The 13,593-nt window shown below is 40.0% G+C and overlaps 1 long non-coding RNA gene across 1 annotated transcript; it reads left to right on the top strand.

Moving 5' to 3' along the window:
* Positions 1-997: 997 nt before the first annotated feature.
* LOC125803888 (uncharacterized) lies at positions 998-1,606 on the top strand. The gene is made up of 4 exons (XR_007440248.1): positions 998-1,042; positions 1,163-1,255; positions 1,348-1,425; positions 1,536-1,606. It is a non-coding gene; the product is annotated as an uncharacterized LOC125803888 (long non-coding RNA).
* Positions 1,607-13,593: the final 11,987 nt, after the last annotated feature.

Genomic DNA, 13,593 nt, shown 5'->3' with positions numbered 1-13,593 from the left:
AAGAACTACTGAGGAGTCTGAAGTTGGTACCAGAACTTGCAGCACTGGTCAACTCTGCTTCTGCAGAACAGATAAACCGGGAACTCTCATCCAGCAAATACTCTTTTTGTCAGATGAAAGACATCCACTTCATGTTTTCCTTACGTCTCTACTTCCACCTGCACAATCAGAAAATCAATAATAAATACCTCAAGGATTTGCGAAGACAAACCAAAGAAGTGCTGCAGATGGGTCCGAGTGGAAAACTTACATTTGAAATACAAGGTACATCAATTTATATAGAATATGATGAGTATCATTTATGTATTTTTCTTATTATACTAGTTTATCATACTGCTAGGTTGAATGCTTAATGACAACTTTTAACAGGATTTGTTTTTTTTTTTTGTAGAATTATATACAGATCATTTGATTTACAGTTCATAAAAAGTAGTTACTTGACTCTTATTAAAATGTGCAAATTGTGTTCTTTATTTAGAAAGAAGAGGAATCCATTTGCCAGCTGTGGAATCACAGAGACAGGCAGAGCCTATCAGTTCTCCTGGAAGAACATTTTCTGTGACATTGTTCCCAACACAGGCTGAAAACTTGGTAATTAGATTGTACTGATCATTTGTATATTTAGACTTTTATAGTTGTTGTTGTTATATTACTACTGCTATAGTTCTACTTGTATTATACATTAATGCGTTGGTTTATTTTATTTTGACCGAGGACAAACTCTTGAAACTGTACAAGGAACCCAGAAGTGATCAGGAAACAATTCTCAGGTTCACTGACAATGCCACGTTGAATGTCAGAGATCTGATGAGCATCTGTCCACAGAATCTTGTTGAAGCTCCAGTGTTCCCAGAGTCTAGGCTTCCCTGGCTTACCGATGATGTAAGTGTGAAATCTTTTCATATTGTTTTAAATCGACTTTATTTAAATACATCTTTCCAGTGTTTTGATTTATGATCAGATATATCATATATATATATTTTGCTGTTTTTCCTAGGCTGTTAATTGTCGTGTTGCCCAGATTGCCAAGGACAAACAAAATGTAAGTATTTTGAGATATGGTTGGGGTTCCCAAATTGAGATACATATATATAGATAACAAGTTTTTCTATATTTCTACTATGTTTAACTATGTTTTTTTTTTTTCATACACCAACAATAGACTGTGGCCCTTGCGACACACCAGTTTGTTGTCTGGTACAGAGAGTGGCAGGCTAATAGACAAATACCAGACTGCGAAATTGAATTCTTCAAGGTACAATTTCAATTTATTTCATGTACTTTAAAAATGTTTTCTTAAATTTAAAGTGCATACTTAATTTTTCAAAAAGTCTTTCTGTATTACAGAATGCAGAAAAGGTTCTCTGGCCACGAATTGTTGGGGGATCACTTGGACCTGAGTGGGGAAACCACTTTATTCTCTGGGTGATTATCACATTTTGATTTTATCCCTAAACGTGTGTTATTTTCTTAAATTTAAAATTTTATATTTTTACATGTCTAACTTCATGCACAATTTTATTTATTTAAAACAGGTATTTGATAAGCCTTCAAAAGAACTCAGGATATATGACTCAGATGGGCAACACAGCAAGGTTGAGGATGATGTCATGGAAATGCTAAGGTGTGATACTTTTGCTTACATTGGTAGTGAATATTTCTGCAAATCATAAATGTTTACAAAATAATTACTTAAATATTTTGTGTATTTGTAGACATATATTTCGGTACCATGACTCTTTGACTGGCTGGGAAATATCCAGACCTGAAATGTGGCATCAGACTGATGACTTTAACTGTGGGGTGTTTGTCTGTACGGTAGGTTTAATATTTTTAGCCTTTTATTAGCCTCTTTGATGAGCATTCTCAAAATAACATAAACATTCACACATTATTCAATTTGTTGTTCTTTAATAGATGGCAGAAATGGACGTAAAAGAAAAAAGACTGTCCTCTGATGTGCTTCACCATGCACAGCTGTGCCATCTGCGCTTATATCATGCTTCATGTTTGGTTAAGGATATGGCAGTTGAGGTAAGTGATGGTAAAATTTAAATCAACAACAAATAATTATTAGTCAAACATTGACTGTTTGAACATTGACAGTGAGAATGTTCTATTTTAACAGGACCTTCCGCCTACAAAAAAAAGGAAAGAAGAGCCTGAAAAAGTAGGGAATCGCTGTCTTGCACAGAACATTAATGCCTGTGCATATCAGAGGGTCAGAAAAAAGTAAGGACAATTATTATTATTGTTATTATTATTATTATTATTTGGACAAGTAATCTAATTTGTAAGAAATGGTATGTGTTTTCTTGTATTAACAGGTTAATGCATCCAGAAGTCAAGACTATCCAGTGGGTGCAGTGCGACTACTGTGATGGTTGGCTGCACAGTGAGTGTGCAGGGATTGACACAGCCACATTTGACAGGGACACACCTTTCGGCTGTGGTTGTCATCTTCCAGAGCCATATCCATATGAAAGGGTTACTACCTAGGTTACTAGTATTAAAAATGGCTAAAAATAGATATGCTTTATCAATTATGTAACCATTTTTCTCTTTTTGTTTCCATGTATAGTACACGTGCTGCAGTACGGGAAGGACTGGTGGTAAATTTAATAAAAGATGAAGAAATTCTGGTAAGATATGTTTACCACAATTTCATCAAACATCCTCTTAATTAATTTATATCCTAAAGCCTGTTGTTAACTTGTTTTCTTGCTTATGGATGTAGGTGCTTCAAAACAACCTCAAATCTGGATCACTGAAATCAAACAGGATGTATCTGCACCAGCACCCCACATTTGACACAAAACTGAAACAGCTCAGAGATGGATGCCTCTCTGTGTTTGATGATGAGCAGGTATGCAGTTTGTCTTTTTCTTACAAAAAACTAATTAATGTGCTTAGAAATGTTTGTGCTGAGCTTTATGAAAAGTTTTTTTATATGTAAATAATTTATAATTTTTATATGTAAATACTCATTTATATATAAATAAACTGACTATTCATTTCCAAATTTTATTTTAACAGTTAGAAGCCATCATCGAAAGGACCTTTGCCGTGTTGAACCTGGACCGGGCAGTTCTTCAGAATACATCCTTTGTTTTACAGGTCATGGCCCCAGAGGTAAGTTTAAATGAAAAATCCTATGCGTTCATTACTAATGCTTATATTTGTCTTAATTCTAGAGCACAGTTGCCTTGTGTGTAAATGTTATTATATATTTTTTGTAAATTTGTAAAATTGTGTAATATCCATATTAATAAACTCTTTATCCCTATATTTGCAAGATCACTATCCTGATCCTGAAGAAGCTGGAGGGTTTCAACAGGTATCAAGCCGAAACAACATTCAGCAGATACACATCTTTTTGATGCCACAGGATTTTAGTTCAAGCAGGAACTACCTTTGCACTTTAAGTACTTTTTTTATAAAACACTTTTGTTATTGTATATTTGTTATTGTATAATAAATTATGTTTTTTGTCACAGTGTTTATTTTCTTCATACATAACACCTTCTTTTAGTTTGATGTACACTGCTCAAAAAAATAAAGGGAACACTCAAATAACACAATATAACTCCAAGTAAATCAAACTTCTGTGAAATTAAACTGTCCACTTAGGAAGCAACACTGATTGACAATCAATTTCACCTGCTGTTGTGCAAATGGAATAGACAACAGGTGGAAATTATTGGCAATTAGCAAGACACACTCAATAAAGGAGTGGTTCTGCAGGTGGGGACCACAGACCACGTCTCAGAACCTATGCTGTCTGGCTGATGTTTTGGTCAGTTTTGAATGTTGGTGGTGCTTTCACACTCGTGGTAGCATGAGACGGACTCTACAACCCACACAAGTGGCTCAGGTAGTGAAGCTCATCCAGGATGGCACATCAATGCAAGCTTTGGCAAGAAGGTTTGCTGTGTCTGTCAGCGTAGTGTCTAGAGGCTGGAGGCGCTACCAGGAGACAGGCCAGTACACCAGGAGACGTGGAGGAGGCCGTAGGAGGGCAACAACCCAGCAGCAGGACCGCTACCTCCGCCTTTGTGCAAGAAGGAACAGGAGGAGCACTGCCAGAGCCCTGCAAAATGACCTCCAGCAGGCCACAAATGTGCATGTGTCTGCACAAACGGTTAGAAACCGACTCCATGAGGATGGTATGAGGGCCCGACGTCCACAGATGGGGGTTGTGCTCACAGCCCAACACCGTACAGGACGCTTGGCATTTGTCAGAGAACACCAGGATTGGCAAATTCGCCACTGGCGCCTTGTGCTCCTCACAGACAAAAGCAGGTTCACACTGAGCACATGACAGACGTGACAGAGTCTGGAGACGCCGTGGAGAGCGGTCTGCTGCCTGCAACATCCTTCAGCATGATCGGTTTGGCAGTGGGTCAGTAATGGTGTGGGGTGGCATTTCTTTGGAGGGCCGCACAGTCCTCCATGTGCTCACCAGAGGTAGCCTGACTGCCATTATGTACCGAGATGAGATCCTCAGACCCCCTGTGAGACCATATGCTGGTGCTGTTGGCCCTGGGTTCCTCCTAATGCAGGACAATGCTAGACCTCATGTGGCTGGAGTGTGTCAGCAGTTCCTGCAAGATGAAGGCATTGAAGCTATGGACTGGCCCGCCCGTTCCCCAGACCTGAATCCGATTGAGCACATCTGGGACATCATGTCTCGCTCCATCCACCAACGTCACGTTGCACCACAGACTGTCCAGGAGTTGGTGGATGCTTTAGTCCAGGTCTGGGAGGAGATCCCTCAGGAGACCATCCGCCACCTCATCAGGAGCATGCCCAGGCGTTGTAGGGAGGTCATACAGGCACGTGTAGGCCACACACAATACTGAGCCTCATTTTGACTTGTTTTAAGGACATTACATTAAAGTTGGATCAGCCTGTAGTGTGTTTTTTCACTTTAATTTTGTGTGTGGCTCCAAATCCAGGCCTCCATTGGTTAATAAATTTGATTTCCATTGATGATTTTTGTGTGATTTTGTTGTCAGCACATTCAACTTTGTACAGAACAAAGTATTCAATGAGAATATTTCATTCATTTAGATCTAGGATGTGTTATTTGAGTGTTCCCTTTATTTTTTTGAGCAGTGTATATAGTGTTCTTTTTATTGCACAATTAAAAAAAAATTCATCTTATAATACTAATAAGAAGCCACGTTTTACAACAAAACACAAAAAGAAATTTGGTTCTTAAAGTGTTTGTGTAGCAGTTGTAAAGGTGCAAATAGTATAGGGTACATAAGTGCTTTAAATAGCTAAAATATGTACAAATATGATGCATATAAAAATTGCCTCTACTAAAAGGCAGGTGCCTATGAATCTAATGGCATGTGCCACGGGAGCTCGCTATAGCCTCTACTAAAAGGCAGGTGCCTATGAATCTAATGGCATGTGCCACGGGAGCTCGCTATAGCCTCTACTGAAAGGCAGGTGCCTATGAATCTAATGGCATGTGCCACGGGAGCTCGCTATAGCCTCTATTAAAAGGCAGGTGCCTATGGATCTAATGGCATGTGCCACGGGAGCTCGCTATAGCCTCTACTGAAAGGCAGGTGCCTATGAATCTAATGGCATGTGCCACGGGTAGGGTTGCAACGGTATGAGATTTTCACGGTATGATAACCGTCTCAGAAAATACCGCGGTATCACGGTTATCACGGTATCACAGTTTGTTACATATATTATTAAACTGACCCTTAAAGAAATTACAACAAAGGTTTTTTGTTCAATTAACTATTTATTGTAGAAACCTGGAACAACTATATAGATAATGTCTCCTTAAAAAAAATAAATTGTACACCATTAGGTGAAGGAAACCAGGTTTTTCCACTACTCTTAAGGTCATTAAGGGTGTATATAATTATATATATATATATATATATATATATATATATATATATATACACACACACACACGTGTCACACATTACATGTCCTCTAAGAAGTAAAGATCCTGTGTTTAAACTATTCAGTACAATTATTTAAGTTTGTGTCTGATCAACAACTGTTTTAAACGTCCGTTTTACTGCCAAGTTGGTATATAACCAGATACTGCAGAAAGAGGGGATTTATTTCTGAGTCTGGTTTTAACACATGAAAAACAGGCACGTCAGAATTTGAAAATTAACGCATGTAAATGAATGGCGTCTTTCACATCCAGTCCGGCCAGGACCTTTACACGGACACGTGAATCCGTTGTAGCACGCACTTCACGCCTGTACCTGCGTGCCCAAATTTCGGATAACTCAGCGCTTTTGCGGGCGCTTACTGCATGGGTTGTGCACGACTACAAAGAGGTTTTATTTAGGTTCAGATTAAAATTATAAACTAAACACATACTTTGCGCTGCACGGCGGGGTGGTGTTCTTGGAGATGGGAGAACAGGTTTGTCGGCTGTCCACCTTTAGCTGTGACTTTACGGCCACATTGATTATAAATCGGATAACCATCCTCGGGTGCGTTCGGCGGGTCTCTGAAATAGTCCCACACTGCTGATTTTAGTTTAGCCTTTTTTTAGGCGGACGGAGGTTTGTTTATTCTGATGCACTTTCTGCTGTTCTCACCGCTGTGTGCTGAGCAGCTGAAGCGGAGCAGAGTTGCGCATGCGCGGGTGAGTTTCTCCGCTGGCTTGCGTTTTACCGGTAATAAGCAAACACACACGGTATGATAACCGTGCATTTTAATACCATGGTATACCGTGAAACGAATTCTGTGGGGATATAAAAATGTACAATATAAGCAGAGGTTACACTAGCTGTTGCATTTAAATAATGGAGGTAGAATTACAGTATATTAGAAAAAAACGTGATTGAAAGTTGTCTGTTTTGCCATTGAAACCTATGGGGATGGGTGGAGTTACACAGCTTTCTGCAGCCGAACAGCAGGGGGCGCCCGACCTGTGGTGGCTTCACTTTTAAGAGACGATGCTCTGTCCAGCTATATACAGTCTATGGTCTTTAATAAGCGGCATGTATCCGTTTCTGAGTGGCAGATGCCGCTAGCGAGCGCCGCTGGCCAGTAGCGTTCGTGGCCAGTGCCACTCCTCAATGACAGGTGCCAGTGGGTGTCACTTCCTGTGGCCACCGGCGAAAGGCAGGTGCCAGTGGGTGTCACTTCCTGTTGCCAGTTGCCGTTTGAGGATTAAACCCCCTCTCATTAAGGACTCACCTTGCCTGATAACTGTATAAAGACTGCGTGGAGGTTTCTTTGGGTCAGAGTCAGTAATCCAGCTGGTTTTGCACAAATTCACTGCATTTTAGTCTGGTCCCTCCGTCCAAGAAACGATCCAGCAAAAAGCTACACATCGGCCCTTCGTGGGCTAAGTGTGGGCACTGTGGGCAGGGGCTAGCCCATTAAAATTCCAAACAGGCCCAACATGGGTTTTCTGTGGGCAGCCTGTTCATTGGCTGGCCCACTCAAATCCTATAAAAGGCCGCTGTGGGCTAGCCTGAACTGGTCCAGTGCATTAATGCCCCTGTAGGCCCAGTGTGGGAATTATTTGGACAGCCAACACTTTGATGCGCCCACACAAATCCCAGTCAGGCCCACTGTGGGTCAGCCCACATTCAGCCTGCACCATTTCACACCCTGAAGGGCCAGTGTGGGTTATATGTGGGCAACCCGCACTCTGGCATGCCCACACAAATCCCAGGCAGGCCCACTGTGGGTCAGCCCACATTCAGCCTGCACCATTTCACACCCTGAAGGGCCAGTGTGGGTTATATGTGGGCAACCCGCACTCTGGCATGCCCACACAAATCCCAGGCAGGCCCACTGTGGGTCAGCCCACATTCAGCCTGCACCATTTCACACCCTGAAGGGCCAGTGTGGGTTATATGTGGGCAACCCGCACTCTGGCATGCCCACACAAATCCCATGCAGGCCCACTGTGGGTCAGCCCACATTCAGCCTGCACCATTTCACACCCTGAAGGGCCAGTGTGGGTTATATGTGGGCAACCCGCACTCTGGCATGCCCACACAAATCCCAGGCAGGCCCACTGTGGGTCAGCCCACATTCAGCCTGCACCATTTCACACCCTGAAGGGCCAGTGTGGGATATATGTGGGCAACCTGCACTTTAGCATGCCTACACAAATCCCATGCAGAGCCAGTGTGGGTCAGCCCAAATTCAGCCTGCACTATTTCACACCCTGAAGGGCCAGTGTGGGTTAAATGTGGGCAACCCACACTCTGGCATGCCCACACAAATCCCATGCAGAGCCAGTGCACTGCACCATTTCACACCCTGAAGGGCCAGTGTAGGATGTATGTGGGCAAAACACTTTAGCATGCCTACACAAATCCCATGCAGAGCCGGTGTGGGTCAGCCCAAATTCAGCCTGCACCATTTTACATCCTGAAGGGCCAGTGTAGGATATATGTGGGCAAAGCACAGTTTAGCATGCCCATACAATTCCCATGCAGAGCCAGTGTGGTCAGCCCAAATTCAGCCTGCACCATTTCATACCCTGAAGGGCCGGTATGGGTTATATGTCTGCAACCTGCACTTTGGCATGTGCACACAAATGTCATGCAGGGACACTGTGGGTCAGCCCAAATTCAGCCTGCACCATTTACACACTGTAGGCATTGTGGGTTATATGTGGGCAGCACGCACACATATGTGAGCATGCCCACACAAATCCTATGCTAGGTTACTCTGGGTCAGCCCAAATTTACCATTCAATATTTTACAATCTGAAAGTTTGTGTCATAACAAGTTCATATGAAGGGTATCTGAATATTTTTTATTGTTTTTGTCTGTGAGAGCTAGGTAGATTAGCTAGCTTAGTGGATAGGAGCAACACTGTGTGAAATGTAGCATCAGCTCTGAAATATTTTCTAAACCAAAAGTGGAGAAAAATCAAGGTACCACAGCAGAGTTGTGCAGAGACCTTTGGAGGGGCAGGTGCTCAAAGTCAAAAGGGTGCACATGGAGCAAAAATGTGAAACACCTGCAATATCATTGATAAACTCTGATGCACATAAAACACACACACACACACACACACACACACACACACAGTAACATCTCATATTTTTCAAGACATATACTGTATAGCTATACATTTTTATTTATAAAAATATTTTTATTTAATATTTTGGATAGCTACGAATTTGCTCCATGGTGCTGATTCATAATCTCACCTTTATTATTGGTAGTGCTGATAATAAATAAATAAAAATATTAAATTATAAATGTATTGTATTTGTGCTTAACTATACACTTTGTGTAAGCCAGCAAGCAAGGTTATAAAAGTTACATATTTTTTTATTTTTGCATGTGATATTTAATTTGTGTGTATTCGTGTGGGCGCGACAGGGCAGTGAGGGCATGTCAATGTGGATCATGTGACCGACGAATCCACCCCCCTCCCCCTCCCCCCTCCCTGCACGTGCCTTTACCACAGAGCAATGATCAAGCTTAAAGGCAAAGTCAGTGAGTGACTTTGGTCTGTCAAAGTGACTAAAAGGTAAGTTATAATTTCTGTTCTACTATCCGCTTTTCTATTTTTTGCTAATGTATGCTAATGTGGTGCTAATGCAGTTACCACTCTCAGGTTATTGTAGCATTATAAGGGTAGCTATGTCGAAGTTAGCATTGTGCTAAAAAAAGTTAGCATTGTGCTAAGTTAGAATGAGAATTTATCTCACATTTAAATAACACAAGGGGCTCCCAAGTTGGCAGCTTATCTCGGCTCTTGGAGAAAGACTGCTGTTAAGTAAGTTAACTTCATATCCAAGTATGTCAACAATAACCAGCTAAGGGAACAATGGCTTGCTAAGGGAAATATTAAGGGAAATGGAAAATGGAAAGATAGCCAGTAAAGCTAAGGGAAAGATAGCCAGTTAAGCTAAGGAAAATATAGCCAGTTAAGCTAACGGAAAGCTAGCCAGTTAAGCTAAGGGAAAGATATCCAGCTAAGCTAAGGGAAAGATAGCCAGTTAAGCTAAGGGAAAGATATCATTTTAAAAAGTTTTGGTATTTTTGTGAACCTGATATCCTGATATCGGCCACCTCACATGTTTATAGAATGTAACCATGTAAACAGTGACTGTAAAGGCTATTTATGTTTCACCATGAATAGCCTGAAGAAATTCAAATTCAAATAACTATCACTATATAAGAATCACTGTAATCAAATACAGTCTGCAAATTTCTCTAAAATTAAGCATTGTACATGAAAAGACACTAACAGATGTAGTATTTACCTGACTGCATTCTCATATCTCTATATTATTATTTTAAGAGGCCGTGAGAAGATCAATCATGCCACCACCAAAGGATGCAGAGATCGAGCAGGTTGCAAAGGTTTGGCTTTGGAATTCACGGGACCGTTCAGGTGGACGGAAGCATCGTCTCATGCAGTCTCTTCAAAAAAATAGTTAATTTATGATCTATGCTATATTAATGCATAAACAATATTCATTTTTGATATTATGATTAACTATATCTGTTCTATTTATGTAAAATACATGTGTCTATTTTCTCCTTCGTTATTATTGCTGTGAGATAAAAAACTTAATGCAAAAACTAATGTTATATTCAATTAGATTTTTTTTTTACTGGTTTGATTGGGATGACATTTTGGTTCCAAGTCTACAAGCAAGAGGAATAAAATTAATAATAGAGATCAGGGGTGGGTTTCCTTAAAGCTTCGTAACGCTAAGAACTTTGTTAACTCGTACTTAAGATTGATCGTTAATTAAAGAGTGTTTCCCAAACCCGTGCGTAACTAAAGTACTACGTAAACTCGCTCGCAGATTAACGAGTGCCCTCACCCATTCGTTATTCTTAACGAGCTTCTTTAAGGGATCTCTACTTGCAGTTCAGCACCTTAAACACCAGGGACCGCCGTTGAAGCAATTATATTATGTTACTATTAATTATAATAAATTATATTATATATATATATATATATAATTATTATAATAATTAATATTATATTATATTATATTATATTATATTATATTATTTGACGTGTCTGCGGGTGCTCCGGTTTCCTCCCACAGTCCAAAGCTAATTGGATGTCGGATAAAAATTGCCCCTTAGGTGTGAGTGTGTGAGTGGATGTGTCTGTGTGTCTGTCTGCCCTGCGATGGATTGGCGGCCTGTCCAGGGTGTATTCTGCCTTCAGCCCGATCCCGGCTGGTATAGACTCCAGCCAGTGAGTGAATGAGTTATATTATATTATATTATATTATATTATAATGCCAACTTTGTCTGTGGCTTGTAGTCTGACTGGGCATACTGGAATTGACCAATCAAACCCATAAATTATTAAAATCCAGATTCCTGTAGATGATGCTCACGGTCTAAGCAAAGCTGCAAAGTCACCAAGTCCGTGGATTCTGTAATCAGGCTGTTACTGTGGAATACACACTTATATACACTTCCCACCAGCCCGGGAATTACAGCACAATACAATATATTTCCATGCTATTGGGAAAATCCCTGGTACTGTAGGTCCGGTGCAGGGGACGCCTGCGGTGTCTTTAATCACACCTACACATATTGTAAAGGGTATCGGTGAATGTGCAGGTAATATTTAATATTATTCTTTATTTAGATGCTTCTAACCAAGATTGTGGCCGTTCATCTGGGCAAACTCTGGGGTGTGTCAGCTCGCAAATATATAAATACCAGTCAGTTGACACGTCTCATTTAATGTTTTTTTTTTTTTACATTGTCGAATTGACGCATATGGAATTAACAAAAGTTAACAAAAAGGTGCATGGCCTTTACAATCCCCTGACCTAAACCCAACTGAGATGGTGATTTAGGATGAGCTGGAGCTTTACAGAGTGTGTGTGTGTGTGTGTGTGTGTGTGTGTGTGTGTGTGTGTGTGTGTGTGTATGTATGTATATATATATATATATATATATATATATATATATATATATATATATATATATATATATATATATATGTATATATATACACACCGGAACACACGTATATGTATTATTATATTATTTTTATATTATTAATAATTATAATAATAATACATTAATATTATCAATATTACTATTAATAATATTAGTACAATATCTATTAATATAATATATATATATATTAACAATAATAGTTTTAAAAAAGTAAAAAAAGTTTAATGTTTATTAAACATTTATATATAAACATATGACTTATTTATTTAGTCATATGTATCTTTAGGAGTATTTTATTAATGCCAAAGTACATCCTTTTGTAATTTAAATTTCAAAATATGTATAATATTGATGATTACAACACTTTTTTACATTTTTAGGGTGTAATACTGAATAAATACTGCATAATAATCGATATTTTGTGGATCGATTGAGCGCGCTGTTTCGGGGGAGCAGTCAACAAAGATGTTCTTTAACCTCCTTTGTTAATTTTCACGTTGCGAAGCTCTTTTGGAAACACTCGCAGAACTGGCTCGTTCTTTACTCACGTCATTCGTTAGTTCGTTCGTTATTGGCTAAGGTTGATCGTTTTCGGGAAACCCACCCCAGAGGCTTTGTTCCAGTAGCAATAATAGTATCAGTTTATTATTCATCTACTACATCAGTCTAGTGCATTTAAGTATTTATTCAAGAATATGATTTGCTGTTTTTATTGATGTTTATATATATATATATATATATATATATATATATATTAATTTAAGTTGTATAATTCTTTGTTATTTTGTATTATGTTTGATATTTATATCATACTGTTTATTATAAATACTGTTTTTGCAAATGGAGATATTTATGCAGTACATGTTTATCTACATGCTAAAATATAAATTTGGGATTTATTATTAAGTAATTTACTTAAATAATGTTGTGTGTTGTTTATATTTCATACATGATACTTTGTAATAAATTAATTAATTTACTATACACTTTAAATTGTGTTATTTATTTAATTGTTTTACAGCCAGTTGCAAAAAAGGTCAAAGTGCCAATAGCACAGCTTTAAATTTTCTTCCTTGAAAAGTGTTCTCTGTTCAATATTGCACAGTTCTAAAAATTTGGGGCCACAATTGGTTTTCCACTGAGGGCATGAGTCAGTGTGTGTGTGTGTGTGTGTGTTAGAGCTCTGCAAATCTCTGTTGGCCCAATGGGCCAATGCTTTGGTGTTGATATTGCATAGAGGAGTAAATCTTCGCTGGCCAAATGTGGGCTGCCTGAAAAGGGCCCACGCCGTGGGGCCGACGCTATACTGGTGAGCAAATCTCCATTGGCCCAATGTGGGCTGCCTGAAATGGGCCGACGCCATGGTGCTGGTGCCGTCCCAATGAGCAAATCTCCGTTGGCCCTAAGTGGGCTGCCCATATGGGGGCGATACTGCACCGACGTGCAAATCCCCAATGGTCCGATTTGGGCTGCCCATATGGGGCCGATGGCGTGGGGCCGATACCGCACCGATGTGCAAATCCCCAATGGCCCGATGTGGGCTGCCCATATGGGGCCGATGGCGTGGGGCCGATACCGCGCCAACGTGCAAGTCCCCAATGGTCCGATTTGGGCTGCCCATATGGGGCCGATGGCGTGGGGCCGATACCGCACCAACGTGCAAGTCCCCAA

Source organism: Astyanax mexicanus, chromosome 8 (assembly GCF_023375975.1).
Source record: "Astyanax mexicanus isolate ESR-SI-001 chromosome 8, AstMex3_surface, whole genome shotgun sequence".
Classification (NCBI taxonomy): Eukaryota; Metazoa; Chordata; class Actinopteri; order Characiformes; family Acestrorhamphidae; genus Astyanax; species Astyanax mexicanus.
Note: the sequence above shows the minus strand (reverse complement) of the source record. Positions and strands in the feature narration are given on the sequence as shown.